Consider the following 18,702-nt stretch of genomic DNA (forward strand, 5'->3'; position numbering starts at 1 on the left):
TTTCCAGCTGGCGTCTCTCTCTCTGCACGCTGTGCAGTCTACGCCCCTGGGTGCTTTGACAGTGCTTTCATTGCCTGAAAGAGTGTTTCTCCTCCTAAAAAGAGTTTATTTCCTCTAAAAGAGTTTGAGTTCCCACTTATAAAAGAGCAATACACAGCAGGCGTCTTTTTAAAGATGTCTTTCCGCCTCTGTGTAGTTCCTGGATGCGATTGATTTCTCTCCACTTCTGATAGTCATAAAAGTTGCCTTGCGTGCCTGAGCTGCGAACACACGCAGGCAGTGTTTTATGAATGGTTCATGTTCTCAGTGCGAGAACATAGCCATGGCAACATTGCGGTCGTGGCTTTCTTTTCTCATGAGAGAAAGCCACTTCAGCCGCACCCTACGTCGTTCCTTCTTCCCACGGGATTGAGGACGATCCGGCTGGCGATGAAGGTGATTTGCGGATAACGATGGGCTCGGTTTCGCCGGGTAAATCCCCACGAACCACCCGCCCCCCGGCACGCTTGCTCGCTTCTGTCCAAGCTTGGGATGAGTGCGGCTAGCCTCGCGGCCAGCCAGGATTCTCCCTTGAGCCCCCGGAATTGGATGACAACATTGCCGCTGCATTGGAGAGTCACAGCGGTGTCTGAAGCTGATGACTCCTCTGGGCTGTCACCTAGGCTGCTCGCCCAGTCTGAGGCTGACGTGCAGATGTCCGCTATGCTTTCCCGGGCCACGTGAGCACGAGAATGGACTTGTAAGCTCTTCCCCCCCTCACGGCTATTCGATCGGTTCCTCAGTTCATGGCGCTGCTCAGGTCGCTGTGCGCCACTCACATCCCTGGCAACCGCAACACGATGGCGGACATGCTGTCACGGCAAGATTCGCCCAGCGGAGAGTGGAGGCTCCACCCCCTGGTGGTCCAGCTGACATGGGACCATCGGCAAGGCACAGATAGATCTCTGTACCTCCCAAGACAATTCCATCTGCCCGCTCTGGTACTCCCTGACAGGAGCTCCTCTCAGGACAGACACGCTGGCACACAGCTGGCCCTTGGGGCTGCGCAAGTACACATTTCCCACAGTGAGCCTTTTTGCACCGGTGCTGTGCAAGATCAGGGAGGACGAGGAACAGGTAATCCTGGTGGCCCCTTCCTGGCCCACCTGGGCCTGGTTCTCGGATCTTACACTCCTCGTGACAGCACCTCCCTGGAAAATTCCCCTGAGGAAGGACCTTCTTTGTGTATGTGCCTGTTATCGCAGCCCACCACGACGCAGTAGATGGCAAGTCCCTAGGTAAGCACGACTTGATTATCAGGTTCCTGAAAGGCGCCCGGAGACCGAACCCTCCCTGGCCTAGCCTGTTCCCCTCCTGGGAACTCTCTGTGGTCCTCTGGGGCCTTCAGAGACCCCCCTTTGAGCCACTTGATTCAGTTGAGCTCAAGGCCCAATCCTTGAAGAGGGCCCTCCTGATCACGTTAGCCTCCATAAAGAGGGTTGGGGACCTGCATGCGTTCGGTCCGGCACATTCCACTTTATCCTGAGGCCGCGACCGGCTATGTTCCCAAGGTTCCTACGACCCCCTTCAGTGAGCCTGCAAGCAAGCTGCCCCAGGAGGAGGCAGACCCAGCCTTCTCGTTGCTGTGTCCGGTACGTGATTTGTGTATCTACTTGGACCGTATGCAGAGCTCTATATGTTCTGAGCAGCTCTTTGTCTGTTTCAGCAGACAGCGGAAAGGGAACGCCGTCTCCAAACAGAGGTTAGTTCACTGGGTCGTTGATGCTATTTCCTTAGCTTATCACACCCAGGCTGTGCCCGCATTTGCATTTCAATGAACAGTCTTCAGTTTCAAATGCCATTGTGGAAATTTATTTGTAAAGGGATCAATGGAAAGGAGGAGGCGAGAACTGGCTTTTCAATATAAATAATAGTTTAATGATAAACTTAAAAGAAGACACAAACACACATATGACGGACATGTCTGTAAACGATCTCTCCCCCAAATGATCCCCTGCAGTCAACCTTTATACCTCAGAGGCTTGATTAGCCTAATACGGGACCGGGTGTGTAGGATCACGACCCAGCCCCGCTCTCCGCCCTGCCACAGTATTATTCACTGTCAGCCACGATTACTTTAATCGATGAGTGAAAGTGTCAAATAACAGGATGGTTACTGAGATTAGGCAAGTAGTATTGACCGGCCGGGTCATGTGATTCTATCATGGCAGCCCCCATGTGTGGACCCTCTCCATGTAGAATAATTCGGCTTTTATAAGGTTACTGATATGACTGGTGTCTTCATTTAAATGTGAGTAGTCATGATTTCCTACATACTGTATTTGGCAAAACTACAATTCATGTCTTAAGGAGTTAAACTTACATGAGGAAAAAAATTACTGAATGCACCTTTAATTAAGGCGGGTTTTAAATATTTCAAATTTCATGATTTCAAAAACTAAACTTAATTGATGGTTTTTATTTTATTTTAGTTTGTTAGTCCTAAAATTGTATTATAGTTTAGTTTTTGTTCTTCCAGTTAGTTCTTATTTTTATATCAGTTAACAGAAATGTTTTATCAAAGTTTTTCAGTACAAGCTTAGGATAACTGAATTTATATATGCTCTCATTTTGGTAAATTTAACCGCTTGCCTTCCTCCATCCCACCCACACATACTGCTGAGAGAAAAGTGTCCTGTTAAGCTCAGATCAATGTGTGTGAATGTGTGAGTGTGTGTGCATCTGCGCCCATTTGTGTCAATCTGAGGGAGAATGCATTAACATTTATGACTTGTGATGGTGGCCTTGATAGTGAGACAGAGCTGACACACACTCTGACACACACCCCCGACACAAGTCCCCGCTGGCCTCTCAGCGCATTGCGCTGTCATACACACACACACAGCCATTAGCATAGTGGCTAAGCGCTCCTCTGCATCCATTAGAATAAATGTGTGTTAATGGAGCTGCTTCAGCTGCCAGTGGCTGATTAGAATACATGTGCTTCATATAAAGCTGCAGCAGATGAACGTTCACACCCCTGCTTTAACCTGACACACCTGAAACCACCAAGAGAGCACCAGCTAAATGGACATCTAGTATTATTGTGTGTTTTGTGTGCATGTTATATGTGTATGTATAGTACACAATCGTATTTAGGTGACTTTGAAAGGTGCAGGGTTTATGAGTGTGTACGTGTGTTAGAGCACAAATTCATCTGGAGAGGATGGAAGCGTGTGTGTTCGTATGCGTTTGTTGGGTCTTTTTATTGTATGTGTAAAAGGAGTTGTATTAGCATGTGTTGTCCTTGGTCAGGGTGTTGAACACGGGTGTGGGGTGGATGATAATGAGGCTGAATTCATTGGAATCTGTGGTGATCCAAGTCCATTTGGCTCTGGTGCCATCCACTTTTCGCTGACTCACTCAGCCTTACCTCTCGAAAGAACTTCTAAACAACCTTGTACTGCCAAACCCATACTAGCCCCTGCTGAGAGACAGAGAGAGCTACACTACAACACTGTGAGGGACACACTCTTATCGACACACATGCACAATGTCACACATTCAGTGTGTGTGAACATTCGAGAACAGAAAAATATATAAAATACATCATGTACATATATCAGTACCAATATATGCCTACACACATGTATCTCTGCTCAGTGAATATCAGTGTACAGACAGAGGAGACATTGACTATGTGTGAACTAGGCCTGAATCTACATCTGTTTTATTGGTTAATAACTTTTCAGGTTTCAGGTTTCAGGTTTTCAGGTCTTCCCATATTAAAGAAACGTCCGTCTGTCCATCCGTTCGTCCGTACACACCAATTAATGTTGAATAAAAGGACTGTGAAATTCACATCCAAGCAAGATATGAGTTTAGATGGAAGGACATTGCACTGGCCCCTCTCTCTCTCTCTCTCTCTCTCTCTCTCTCTCTCTCTCTTTATTTCTCTCTCACGCTCCCTCTCTTTCTGTTTCCTTTGATCACCTTTCTACAGAGAGTGTGTAAGAGCCCTTTCTCTCGGCTGAGGTTAATCCTTCCAGTTTGCACACAGAAATAACCATGGCAACAGGTTATCTTTGTGCAGAGCATCACCTGACTGATAATTGATCAGACTAGAGTGGAGGCAGGTATTCCTTTCTCCCTTAACCTCTCTGGTCATTAACAAGACACTGCACACACACTTGTACACACTCACCCACCAACACACAAAATAGCCTTGACCTTGGCATTTTAACTGGAACCCATGTAAGGCAACATGTGGTGCATACAAAGTAGAGGTAGGACATCCCTGTGTTTGTGAAAACCTCTCACATTCCGGAGGACACACTACAGAACAAAGTCTCCCATGGGCTGTAACCCTCTCCATGCCCTAATTGCTTAGATTTTAGGGTTCGAGATGTGTTATGCATTTGCTAGAGCAACAGCTCACCTCATAATCTTTATAAGGAGATGCATCGTGATAAATGGTCATGTGTTCTCATCTCACCAACAACCGTTGACATAGCATGTGCAAGCTTGATGACGCTATTATCCATGTCTATACAGTAGGTTGTGGTTGTCAAGTAAGCGTCGACCATGACCATTTCTTTTTATTTGCAATAGATGTATATTTTCAACATGCACAGAATATTCAAGGAAAAGTTTGGGTACTTTGGCTATTCATCCTCACTGTTTTGTACTTGAGTCTTTGGATATGTTTGGAATAGCATACTAACTAAGGCTGGGCGATAAAACAATATCGATATTTATTGAAAAAATTTATTAAATAAATGTGTTTTGCACACATCTGTTCTGTTTTCCCATTGTTTAAACACACGCTTGGCAAACGTCTTTGACCTTAGCACCACATCTCGCATTTTCTTAAATATCTCGTGCAGGACCGGCACTGTTTTAACACGGTGTCAAGTTATAAAGAACTTCACATTTTCAAAAACGCATGTCGAGACACCTGCGCTCTGTTTCATTCTTGCGCTGCGTCTAGACTGTTTTTAGCACAGGTGTCACAAAGATTCAATGTTCTAAACAAGTTCAGGCTGCATAGAGGGGACTGCTTCATTGTTTCATATTATTCCAGATTGTTCTGCACCAAATAAATAGTAAGCCAATTCTTTTTCCCCTTCTGCTCTAGTGTACTAAGGCTGCTGTGCCTTGTTAAAACTGAGTATGTTTAAGTATGTTTGAGTACTGTTAAGAATGTTGCCTATTTGCTTACATAAAGTACAGCTATACTAGGAGAAGAACTAGGAGAAGAAATTAGATAGTAAGCAATTTCGGGTTCGGGTCGAGTTCAGGCTTAAAATTTGACGTTATCGTTCATGCCAGGTAGGGTCGGGCAACACGTTCTCGGGTCGAGTCGGGTTCGGGTTTCATTTTAAGGCCTGTACAGACCTCTAGGCATACCCTCAGATTAAATCCTGCAGCTGCCCATGCTGTACGCTTATATGATGAATTAATTGGATGTAATATTAGCCATGACTTTTAACATCTAGGGTAAATCTTAAGTCATTATTTGATTGGACGGCCAGACATTTATACACAAAATTGAATTAAAAATGCAAAATAACCACTGTATTTCAATATTGATTACTGAGCAGTACTTGTTTAACCCTCTGTGGTCTGAGGGTGGTTTGAGCCCTGGAGAAGTTTTAACATGCCTTGACATTTGTGCTTTTTTCAGTCACTTAAAAACATATTAATGGCTAAAGTCTGATAACACTGTATTCAGCACAAACTGGGCTACAATAATATGTGAGCAACATGTGTGTACAGGTTTGTATTTTTGAGAAAATAACATTTATGCATGGTTTTTGAAGTATTTTAAGTCACTGAAATAAGGCCATATAACACATACTAAACATTTGTCCACAATACATTTGAGAACTGGATCTTATAGCATAGAGTTTATGTTACAAAATGATGTGAAAATCATCCTGATCACTCATTCATACAATATAGTAATTTAACTTTTGTAAGACAATTTTAGTGTTGAAAGGTAATATGCGAGGAGGCGTGAACTATCATGAATATTGATTGTAATTCATGCATGAGGACACAAAAGACCCTCTCATGGGCCTATCAATGAGGGATAGAGAATGAATGTGAGGAGACTTAAACATGCAACGTGATAAGGTCACGGAGTGTTGACATTCATGATCTTACAATGGTTTTGCCTAATAAGCGACAACGTGTGTGGTCTTGTTAGTGCTTTTCACAGCATTTTTTAATAGTTGTAAGATAATATATGGTTCAAGCAAAAATCGATTGACACAGGTAGATTTTTTCCAATGAACCTAATTTTGTGTTGCATGTAAACACCTTTTCTATAGTAGCAGCTCACTCAAATGCATACTTTATGAAAAGATGCCTCTAGATATTTCACTTATATCATCATTCATATATATTAAAAAATTTATGCAACTGCTTGTACCGACTTGATGATGATATGTTCCATATGTCCATATAAGCTTGTGGCTGACATGTGAGCATAGACCATTACCATCGATTTGCAATAGATATACTTGTACATTAGGGCTGAAACTAACAATTATTTTGATAATCAACTAATAAAATGATTATTAGAATGATTTTTAAACTTGCTTTAAGAGAACTGTAACAAAGTTCACAAGATGGGCAAGGAGGAAGCTGGGACTGGCTTTTTAAACACGTAAGACACTTTAATGTGGCACTTTTCAGTGTACATTAAACGCTACAACACATATTGCTTTTCAGCACACACTGACATGCAGACAGACAACTTTTTGCATCTCTCTCCTCTGCTGCTGTCCCCTCTCCTTAAATACTCCCACCGCCCCTCCCCCATTGCCAAACTCAGGTCTGAGAATTCTTCGGCCTGTGACCTATCCACCCCCACCCCCCATTTCTGGTGCATCAGGATGGTCTATGGGTCTGACCTGCACATGCCTGGGAGTGGGAACAGGATGAGAGAGAGAGAGGACAAAGTAGACAGAGGAGAGAGAGATGAGTTTGCCGGACACTCCGTCGACTGGCCCTCAGCTCACTGTACTGCTTCTACACCCTTCAGCTGTCCATTTCGGTTGCCGGTTGAAACAGTGCCCCACCGGATCGAGCACTATCTCAGCGTCGCGAACCTCAGCCAGCGGTGAGGATTCCTTGGTGACGCATCCTTCCTTCTTCCCGGGTTTGGCACCAATGTAACGGGTGAGGGATGGGCAAGGAGGAGGCGCGAACCAGCAGAATAGTCAATGTAAACTTAAATAACATAAACTCAGCTTAAAACAACATAAAACACATAGACGCATGCACATACACAGCGGACACGTGTGTCTCTCTCTCTCGAACTGGCGTCTCCGAATCCTTTTTATCTCTCGATCCTGCTGATTGGTTGACTCAGTGCCAGCCGTGCACCCTCATGGCCTGGCCACGCCCTCATCCTCGTCACAAGAATGTATCTTAAGTATAAGTGTATGGTTATACTTGTGCGAGTGCAGAAAGACGAAATATACTTAGATTCAAAATCTATCCTCTAAAAGCAAGTCTAAATATCTTATATGCTGCTTCTCAGGAGAATGCTTTTTTTTTTATTAAGGATTTTTAGGTATGTTTAATATTTGCATTTTAATATTATACTCAACATACTCAAATCACATTTTTTTTTTCTGCAATATAGCTTTTAAAGTAAATGTACATTGTTTTAAAGGAGTTTTGTATATTTATATTGGAAAACAAGCTAAAACAAAATCAAATCAAAAACGTATTTTGTTGCAGTGTATAATGGGTCGAAGAATACACCATCTCTCAAATTTTCTGTTCACTTTAATCCATCTTTAACTCACAAAAACTCTCTCTTGTTAATAAAGCTGCATATTGCCAATTTACAGTAACACATATATTATTATTCAATAAGTCACGAGCCATCACGTTATAATCTAGCTGCATTAAGTGTGCGTGCTCTATGGATGAGCGTCCTGCCGTCAGAGTGTGCATCAGCCGGGTGCAGTTACAATCTCTCCCACTTAGATCAGGACACTAATTCTTAATTAGGTTCTTAATCAGGATTTTTGTGTTGTTTTTCCAGTAGAATTATCTGAACGTCCTTAAAATATGATAAATGTACTTGTACATGGGGTATTAAAACTAAATATCTTGCAAAAGGGTTTTGTTTACATTTTTAGGCATAAATACAGAATTTTGGGAAGTGCATGCTTGAAACAAGAAAAAAAAAATTCAATAAATCTAAAAACAAGTCTTAATACCTTACAAAATAGATTTTTTTTGGGGGGGGTAAATGTGTCTTGCTAAGCATGTTAAAATATTTTACTGGAAAGTAAGATAGTTATTTGCAGTGTGCATAGACTGTAGTAGTAGGTAGTCCACTATGAAGTTCGCACCATTGCGGAATCAGCAAAGAGTGCATCGAGAGTGCATAGTGTCAGCAAAAAAGCTACATGTACAATAAACACCCCTCTGTATCCTTCTAAAATTACAAAATGAACACCCTACAGATTTGTGAATCTCACGGATATGCATGAGCAAAGGTCACAAAACCACAAGTCTACATTTGGGACAAAGCCATTGTTTTCAGTTGGTGTGGTCCGTCCCATGATGCATGGCTCTTCCCATAGCTATCCCACTGTCTTTTAAATATACCTCCATATCCAAAGCATGATGTTTATATAACCGAACCCTATGGACTTGTGGGACACTCCTCACAAGAGCTGGCTGTAGCTGATGCAAGCATGACACCTCTCCTGAGCTCTTATTGCATTTTTCATGGCTAACTTGAAACCCTGTAGAGTTGTCAGACCAGACTCCAGACACCATTAGCTGAAAATACATTGGCTGTGATTGTCTTTCTCTCTGTCACTCTCAGTCTATGTTGTTTTCTCGCTCTTTTTCTCAACCCAGCCCCCCATATCTCAAAAAGTGCTTTTCACTCATAATCCACCCCACTCTTTGGTTATTGCATTTATTTAATGAAAAAATCCAGGCACCCTGGAAGACACGGAGTTACAGAGCGTGTGCCAGTGTGGTTAAGAGTGTGTGCGTGTGCGTGTGTGTGTGTGTGTGTGTGTTTATATAAGAGAGAGGCCGAAGTTATTAAGTGTAGCGATGGAGTGGAACTTCAGGCTGTGTTCCTCTGGCTCTGGACTTCTTATTAAAGCAGGAGAGATTGAGGCGATTTCACACAGATCTCTCTCTCTCACTTTCTCTTTTGCTCCCTCTCATTCTTTTTCTTCCCCACTTTCTTCCCTCGGCAAATCCCGAATCACAGACCAATCAAAGATCATCTCTGTATGTGAGTGCAAGAAAATATATCCGTGGTGCTATGGCTCAAACCAAGGGTCTTTGAGTTTGACTAAAGAATTCTTCACCTGATGTGACCCTATTGAATATGAACACAAACAACGGCGTCAATGGTTGGCAACATTTATTCTGCTCAGTCTTGCGAGTACACGCTAATGGTGCTGTTTTTGGGTCCGAGCTCTGAGAATCCCATTTCATCTTATTCTTGGCTCAACATCACGAGAGCATCAATGGTCCACCGAGAACAGACATCTTCAACTCCGTCTGTATTTGTGCCAGTATGTTGTACGATAGCAATCTGTCCACATGGAGAACGCTTTCCTTTTCTTTCTCTCTTAAATCCTTGCTCTCTCACTCACTCCATCATTCTCTCTCTCTCTCTTGGGGTGCCAGCCCCCTGTCACTCTCGACTAATGAGTCCCTCTGGACAGGCATAAAAAGGCCCTCTCATCAGCCATCTTGGAGATGAGTGAGGCTTCAAAGAGCCTCCCAAGACATTAGCATAACAAGGCTACCTGCAGATGTTGGCAGTGCCAAAGAGTCTGAGATAGAGACAGCTCTCCTCTTTTACCTAGACAGCATGAATCATTTAACTGCCTGGGCAGGCTGAGTCTCGGCTTGTGGCCAGGTGTTCTTCTCATTGCTCGAGTGGCCTTTCGCACTCTGGAAGCCCCTTGCGCTGTTGGCGAGTAGGAAGTTACTGAGTACTTGCAAAATTTACCTGAGATTAAAGTAAAAATAACTCTTTTTGTTTAATTACAAAACCACAATCCTGCAACTTTTGAGTACATTGTTTAAGCCCAGGAGGAGACGACAAACAGGAAATTCTCTTGTTTGATTACTCATAATTGTTTTTCCAAAAGTTCCCCCTCATACTTGACATGATATATTGAATATAACTTTCAAAAATGAATGAATAAATATGGATTGGTGGTGGCATAGTGGGCTAAAGCACATAACAGTTAATCAGAAGGACGCTGGTTCGATCCCCACAGCCACCACCATTGTGTCCTTGAGCAAGGCACTTAACTCCAGGTTGCTCCGGAGGATTGTCTCTGTAATAATTGCACTGTAAGTTTCTTTGGGTATAAGCGTCTGCCAAATGCATAAACGTAAATGTAAATAAACTATATATATTTTTTTCTCCCATTCTAAAACATCTCAATGTGTTCTATTGGATTCAGATCTAGTGACTAGGAACAGTGAACTGATTGTCATGTTCATGAAACCAATTTGAGATGACTTTTGGTTTGTGACATGATGCATTATAATGCTGAAAGTAGCCATTAGAAAATTGGTAAATTGTTGTCATGAAGGGATGCACATGGTCAGCAACAATACTCAAATAAGCTTTGTCATTCAAGCAATGATTGATTGGTATTAATGGGCCATCTATGTGCCTCAGCAGATATTGAGTTCCATCAGACCAGGCTACGTTTTTATTTGTTTTTCTTCAACTGTCCTGTTCTGGTAAGCCCACTGCAGCCATCTGCTTTGCTTTCTGTTATTGGCTGACAGATGTGGAGCCCAACATGATCTTCTTCTTGTAGCCCATCCGCTTCAAGGTTTAATGTGTTGTGAATTTTGAGATGCTATTCTGCTCACTAATATTGTACAAAGTGGGTTATCTGAGTTACCGTAGCCTTTCTGTCAGCTCCAACCAGTCTAGCCGTTCTCCATTGATCTCTCTCATCTATAAGGCGTTTCTATCCGCAGAACTGCCACTTAATGGATGTTTTATGTTTTTGGCACCATTCGGAGTAAACTGTAGAGACTGTTGTGTGAAAATCCTAGGAGGTCAGTAGTTACAGAAATACTCAAACCTGCCCATCTGGCACCAACTATCATGCAACGGTCGAAATCACTGAGATCATATTTTCTCCATTGTGATGGTTGATTTGAACATTAACTAAAGCTTCTGACCCATATCTGCATGATTTTATGGATTGCACTGCTGCCACACGATTGGCTGATTACATAATCACATGAATATGTAGGTGTACAGGTGTTCCAAATAAAGTGCGCAGTCAGTGTATATGTATAGGGGACACCGGGGTTAGTTTGTCATTCCTTTTAGTGATTATTTCTCCAGGCAGGCTTGTTTTTGAAAGTTAATTTCAGCATAGCCACAAACCTTAAAGTCTTGGCTACAAAAAAGCTATTTTTTATGATATTGTTCAGGAACAAAGTTACAGTTGAATGAACACACATTGATCTTTTGAGACAACTTTCCCCAAAGTGGGGCATATTGTCACACTGAAACTTACTGCTAAATCAGTGGTATATATTTCAAAGGAACACCACCAAAAAGAAAATCTACACCTTTCTTTAAACAAATGCCTGCATAAACAGCCTATGATTGGCTTTTCAGAAAAATTTCAAAAGTAAAAACAATTATTAGGCACACAACTATTTATTAAACGACCAAAAGTTAATGTATAAAAATATCAAAGCATTGTTTATCCCAACAAATATTGTAATTGATCAATTGTATACATTTATGATATTTACAACACGTGACAAGCTACTCAGATTAAAATGAGACAGCATGCCCTGATGTGACTATAATGAAAAATACCTTTGTCATAAGAACACAGTATAAATTTAAGTAAACATCATGTTTGCTTGCTTGCCATAATGTTTGCCTGTGTGGTGATTATGTTTTCATATTTACCCAAAAGCTATAAAAAAAATAAAAATATGATGATAGTAAAAATTTACTGTGGAATTTACTAAAATTGTTCTAATTTAAGAGGGTTTTATACTACATTAGGTGTTTGAAACCAACATACAATATCTCAGAGATAACAATGGACAATTGGACATTTGACTCCAAATCCAAATCCTGAAATACTGTACAACCCTGTCATTGGAAGCCACTAGGGTGCTCTTGATCAGCATTATTTCTCATTTGACACCTTTGTAATACCTGGCAACAGAAATCTGGCAGCCCGCAATAGAAACGCTAATGCAAAAGAATTGCCCATTTATGGAAAACTTCATGTACGCAGCAGCTTCATGTAACATAATGCATTTGCATTATTACCTAGAATAATGTACACAAGCTTTTATCGTCTGTTCTTACTACTGTCAGTTTAAAATATGTAGAATGTAGCAACAACACAGAATATACCCATGGCCCTGTCATTTACCTAATGTTAAAAATGACAGTAACACACATTCTCGGACAGCCCCTTTTTTGTGTTGTAGTCATCTCTCAGCTGTGTGTGCCTTTTTTGCTTCGCCACGAGCATTCGCTCTAAGAGGCAGTGAGATTTTGCTGTATTACATTTACAGATAAAATCAGGCGCTCATTTACTAAGCCTCTAAAGGTGTCGGGCTCAAGGGATTTGGCGCGCTCTGTTACTATGTCGATCAAAGGGAGAAAACTCTTAATGGGAAGCTGACTTGGTTAGCATCCGGTGGTTTGGAAGCCCGCAATCCACACGAGTGTTACCTTTTGTATAGGAACTCTCCATTTTAGCCACCTCCTGATTATAGTTTTTATTAGCCACATCAAAAAATGTGTTTTTTTTATTTATTTTACCAAGGATGCTTTAAAACGATCAAGAATTACAGACATTTACAATGTTACAAATCAATATTTATACTCAAAGAAATGCTGTATTCTTCGAACTTTCTGTTTATCCACAAATCCTCCACTTGCAGCAATGGCACCTTGGGAGTGGCAGTCAGTTTATTAAGAGATCGAGTTGCATTTTTATCCCATGCTTTCTGTAGCACTTTCCAAAGATTTAATTGGTTCATAGGACACTTTTCACTGTCCTTATGATCAGACTCTTCCAACAGCAGCTTAACAACTCAGACTCAAATAGAAACAATTCATCCATAAAACTATTTCTAAACATTAACCATCCAATCTTGAAGTACTTTTGTCCATTCTATCCTTTTCTTCTCTTATTTGCCAGTGTCACATGTGGCTTTTTCCTTGAAACTCTGTCTAAAATGACAGAATCCCAGAGTCTTCTCTTCACAATTGTAGATGAAACTAGTTTTTGTCATGTACTGGACAATGAAGCTGCCGGTTTGGCATCTGTGAGAGGTCTGTTTCTCAAACTAGACGCAAACTCAATACTTGTCTTCTTGTTGTCACGCTTTTGGGCCGCCCACTTCTCTCTCTGCCCTGGTCAGATCCAGTTTGCTTTTTTTTTCTAGTCAGAAGGGCATAGAATAGCCTTCATCTCTTACAAGAACAATAGGCTGAATGTTTTTCTTTTCAGCTAGCAAAATTTGATTTGGAAGTGCAAGATGCCTTCCATTAAATTCAAGTTAACTCAATACTTCAGTAACAGAAAAAGTACACTGTATTGCAATGTTCAGACGTCATTAAATAACACAACCATTTTCAACTGTTAATCCAGTTTATTTATTGAGTATCAAATAAGCATATTACAATGATTTCTCAAGGATTAGCTGACACAGTATATTCTTAGTAGACACAAGTAATGACTGCTGAAAATTGGGCTTTGTCTTTGTGGGAAATTTTTTATTTTAAAATAATTTTAAATATTAAACTGCTTTTTCAAACATTAATGTCAATTTTTAACATTGCATATGTTTTTGGCAGTATTTTTGATCAATGTAATGCATCATTGGTGAACAAAACCATCCATATCTTTCAAGATTAATGGTTCCAAACTTTTGAACTGTAGTGTATATCCTTTTTGTGTTGAAATAAACAATGTGGACAAATGTAAATGTAATGTGCGTACCCAATGGTATAGCAATCCGATCAATCAAGACCATTGAAGAGTAAATAGTAAATATGCCCTAGATTGTATGCATTCCATTTTCAAGTTAGTGCAAATTAGTCCTGTTTTGAAGAGAATCCTTTATGCTAGCTTTCTCTAAATGTGAGAAATGTTCTCATATTTGCTCGATTTCTGCCAATTCTGTGATCTGAATAGCTCCTCGGAGGCCGCTGACCTCTCTTTGGATGTGCCAAAGGCTATTCACTCACTTTTACGCCATTTACAACTTGAACAGTGTTTGCCAAGTCTTTACGTTATGTGCAAGGCATGATTTGAACGGATTGTTCGGCCAGATGCCTTTCAGTCACAGAGACGATAAGAAGGGTCCACAAAGAGCCCATTCCCCAGCAGATGCCCTCCCTGCTCGGGGTGTGGGCCAAGAGGCTTCTACCACTCTACCCACCAGCTGATGCTGTCTGGAAAAATGCTGTCGCCTAGCGCCCAGTCTGCATTCCTGCCCAATTACATCCATCCCGACTTAGACCTGATCACAGCCCCAAGACAAGAGGAAGGGCTGTGTTTTGGAGGTTCTGTATGTTTGAGTATGTTTAGTAGAAGTTGTGAGTCAGAATAGTGGTGACAGTTTCGCAATCTGTATGGCCTCAGAACAACCATAACTGAATTTTTAATACACTGCTTCAGTTTTTTGACACATTTTTGGTCTCTTCACTGTGTCTGAAAGGGATGTTGTGCTGGGAAACAGTATCATTTCATTAGCTGTGTAGTGACGTCATGTGCAGTAACTTTATAGCCACATGAGACTTCATGACATCAGAGTGGAACTTGGCACCACACATGGGAGGGGGTGAGATCCTGCAGAACAGATCTTAGTCAGAGGCCATATTTAAAGGGTTAGTTCAACCAAAAATGAAAATACTGTCATTATTTACTTACCCTGATGTCGTTCCTGAATTATAACTTTTTTCTTCTTCTGTGGAACACAAAGGAAGACGTTGAGCACAATGTTAAACTCAATCACCATTCACTGGATAAATGATGAAAGTGAATGTTGAATGAGAAAGACTAAGCTAAACACTCCTCCCCAGTTACACTTCTGTACTTCTAGATCTGTAACATAGTGATTGTATTTATGTTCAATTGCTTGATGCAGCATGTCTTTCATTTGTTTAATGGTGCAGCATCATGTCCATATCCTTAACTCAGCATATCAGTGTATGTTCTAGCAGAGCGAGTTTCCGTACTTGCTCTGCAGCCGCAACAGTGTAGCAGATCTAGTCTGCCAAGACCAATATTCTATCAATATGTCATACACACTTTAACATGCAAAATCTATCGAAAGTTGTCATGACTGAACTAACATTTTGCCCAACATTTCCTTCCGTGATCCACAGAAGAAAGAATGTTCATACTAGGGCTGCACAATTCATCAAATAAATAATTGAGATTACAATTACAGCTTCCACAATTAAACTAATTAGGAAAAGAGTCAATCACATCAGTACATGTAGGTCTACTCATTTTGAATCAAAAGTTTATATTTCATTTTCTATTAAGCATTTGTTTTAGTTTTTTCAGTGGTTGAGCATTGTTGCCAATCGGAGACTAGCCCGTTGCATGCTTTCTGTGTATAATCGATTAAACAATTGATAAAAAATTATAATAGCCATATGCTTCTAGGATTGTCAGTGAAGACACTGTCACTGTCAAAATTCCTAAATATAATCCTTTCTGCAAGAAAAAGCTTTGATTTGCTTTAGGAAATAATTTTGTTTTAGATCTCTTGCAGAAGTGCTGCTTTTCTGCTGCTGACCCAGTAATACATCAAATAAACGACCTCCCAGGGTCTCGTTTTTTAAATGTTCTCACATCTGTTCACCAATATGCTGCCACTAAAGCCGCTTTCTGATGCAGTCCCTCACGCAAAGCTGTCAGGATGATTTCTGCCTGTTCTCTCTCTCTCTCTTTCTCCTCTCCTACTCTCTTTTTTATTTATCTGGGAACATTTAGGGCATATTTTTCAAGCGAAGCCTTATCCATGACAGCAAGTTCTTTTAACTGCAAATTATTTTAACCAATCACAGACCTTTAGTCATTGGATATTAACCATTAACCTACAAGTCTTAAAGAGATAGTTCACCAAAAATTAAGAATTCTGTCATCATTTATTCACCCTCATATTGTTCAAAACACGTTTGACTTACTTTCTTCCATGGAACACAAAAGCAGATGTTAGGTAGAATCAGTGGCGTCTTGTCAATAGAGGGCGCTGGGGCGCCAACCCATCAAAATTCCAGAAATATACATGCATACAAAAATTATATAAAAATGGAAATAAAAAAAAAAAAATTTAAATAGTTTACTCGTACAATCTGCAGGCTGGTAGTAAGAGCCTCAGCATTTAATAAAAACTGGCTTTAATCGGTTAACTATTTTCTATGTTTTTCAATATGTTTCATGCGGTTTAATGGGCAAGGGACGCCGGACAAATGGATGTCTATCTGAGTCCTTAAATTTTCGGGCAGCATGTGACCTGAAGCTGGTCTCTAATTGGTTTCTTAAAGATTCTCCTCCGGGCGCAGGTCGCTGCGTCCCTGGCGAATCAGAATTGGATACATGTTATTTTATCCAATCTGATTGGTTCTCGTTACCTGTCATTCAACTTAATGCTCTATGCTCTGCGAGTGCGCAGGCGACTCCGCCAAAACTTTGCTAGGATGATCACTTTCGCAGAGATAATGGCAGCAGCTAAACCAAACTCTGTCACTGATTTACAAAAAAAACCTTTCACAAGGCGTTTGCTAAAAAAAACAAAAAAACATTGGTGAGCAAAGCAGTGGTTCTTGTCCAATACAGATGCGCCGGGCGCTCAGCTTAGTAGAGTGCGAAAGAATCGCAGCAGAGGTGAGTTTGTTATAGAAATTAATCAAATTACCAATTTACATTATTGTTGTGCTGCAGAGATGTCCTGCCCACATATCATATTCTACAGACTCAAGAAAACATTTTTGTTTGGTATAAATCCTTACAAAAATTATAATTTTAATATTATACAACAGCATCCCAAAAATAATAAATTGGCAACATAAAAATAAATGATTAAATGAAATATATAGCCACCAAAAACAACTGTCTTGTATGGGACAAAAACTCAAATGGCTCTATTTTTATTTTGAAAGTCATTGCAACTGTGACAACTAGTGGCCTACTCCAGGTTACTACCTTACATTTATACATATATATATATTTAATTAACTCTATAGGTCTGTGACACCATCCTGGGACACACTAGGAAGCGTTTCTCCTTCACAGACCACCTTGTCTGTGCCACCTTGTTGCAGGGGGACAGGTTTGATGAGTACAAGGATACCTTTCCTGAAGATGCATTGAGCAGCACCATGAAAGCGTACCCGATGCTCAGTGGAAGCAAGCTGAAGACAGAGCTCAGTCTCATCTACAGCAAGGAAGAATTCAAAGCCTGCCATGGTGCTGTGGACCTATTCCAGCTGTTTCAAATCAAATCAAATCAAATCAAAGTTTATGGAGAATAATCTCGAAGAAGTCTTTTCCTAAACTGTGTCTCTCCTAAAAGTTCTCATTACCACACCCATGACCACGGCTGAAGCTGAGAGGTGCTTCTCAACCTTGATAAGAATAAAAACGTTTCTCAGAAACACCATGACCCAGGAGAGGCTGAATGCACTGGCATTGCTGTCCATGGGAAAGAGACTTGTTACTGAGATGACTGACTTTAATCAGAGAGTCATTGAGAAATTTGCTGGCCAGAAAGAAAGGAGAGCAAAATTTATGTTCAAGTAGTCAACATGCTTTTTGGTACTGCTTTGTATTTATTTTCGGCCACAAAAAAAGCGACCCCCCAAATAATTATCACCAGCCGCCACTGGGCAGAATGTTAGTCTCAGTCACTATTCATTTTTGTTGCAACTTTTCTCATGACCGCTCGTAATAATTGTTATTAGCCAGTCATCCTGTGTTCTCTCTCTTTGCCTAGCATTTTAATATTTTCTCAGTTTGCAAGGAAGCCCGTGTCACTGCAGCACGCTGTGAGAGTTTTCTCTGAAACCCTCCACCTCCACAGCTCCACTTGTCTAGATTTGCTACATAGGGGTTGTGCAGCGGCATGTTTTGTGTTTGTCTAATGGTGCAGCAGCAGCATGTCCACATGCTTAACTCAGCATGTCTGTGTATGTTCTAGCAGAAGCAAGTCTCTGCACTTGCTCTTCAGCAGTAGCAGCAGCAGCATAGCAGATCTAGCCCACCAAGTTCAATATCCTATCAAAATGTCATAACCACATTAACATACTAATTCTTTCTGAGAGTTGTCAAGACTGATATACAATACAGGCATCAAGTTTTTGCGGTAAGGGTTTACCCAACCACTTTATGATAAAGTTTAGATTTGGGTTTGTGGTTCATTTATTTTTCTACATGGGAGTAAAAGTCGAACGTTTTTGTTACGAGCCAACTCGTCGATTTCTTATGATTTCGCCGTCTTGTACTATTATGACAACTTGTTGTGAGACCAGATTTTTTCTATACAATGAAAGTGAATGGTGACTAAATGTGCCATCACTTGTGCGAATGATAAACCAATCAATTTAGTTCTCTTTAGTTTCTTAGTGTTAAACAATAATATGTTTATTATTAATTAGGTGTGGGTAAAAATATCGATTTCCCA

General features: G+C 40.8%; 1 protein-coding gene across 3 annotated transcripts in view; it reads left to right on the forward strand.

The window, feature by feature from the left end:
* The window catches only part of rbms3 (RNA binding motif, single stranded interacting protein), a 233,536-nt gene that overhangs the window by 137,622 nt on the left and 77,212 nt on the right, over positions 1-18,702 (forward strand). The window lies entirely within an intron of this gene.

The sequence above is a fragment of the Xyrauchen texanus genome, chromosome 15 (genome assembly GCF_025860055.1).
Source record: "Xyrauchen texanus isolate HMW12.3.18 chromosome 15, RBS_HiC_50CHRs, whole genome shotgun sequence".
NCBI classification, from domain to species: Eukaryota; Metazoa; Chordata; class Actinopteri; order Cypriniformes; family Catostomidae; genus Xyrauchen; species Xyrauchen texanus.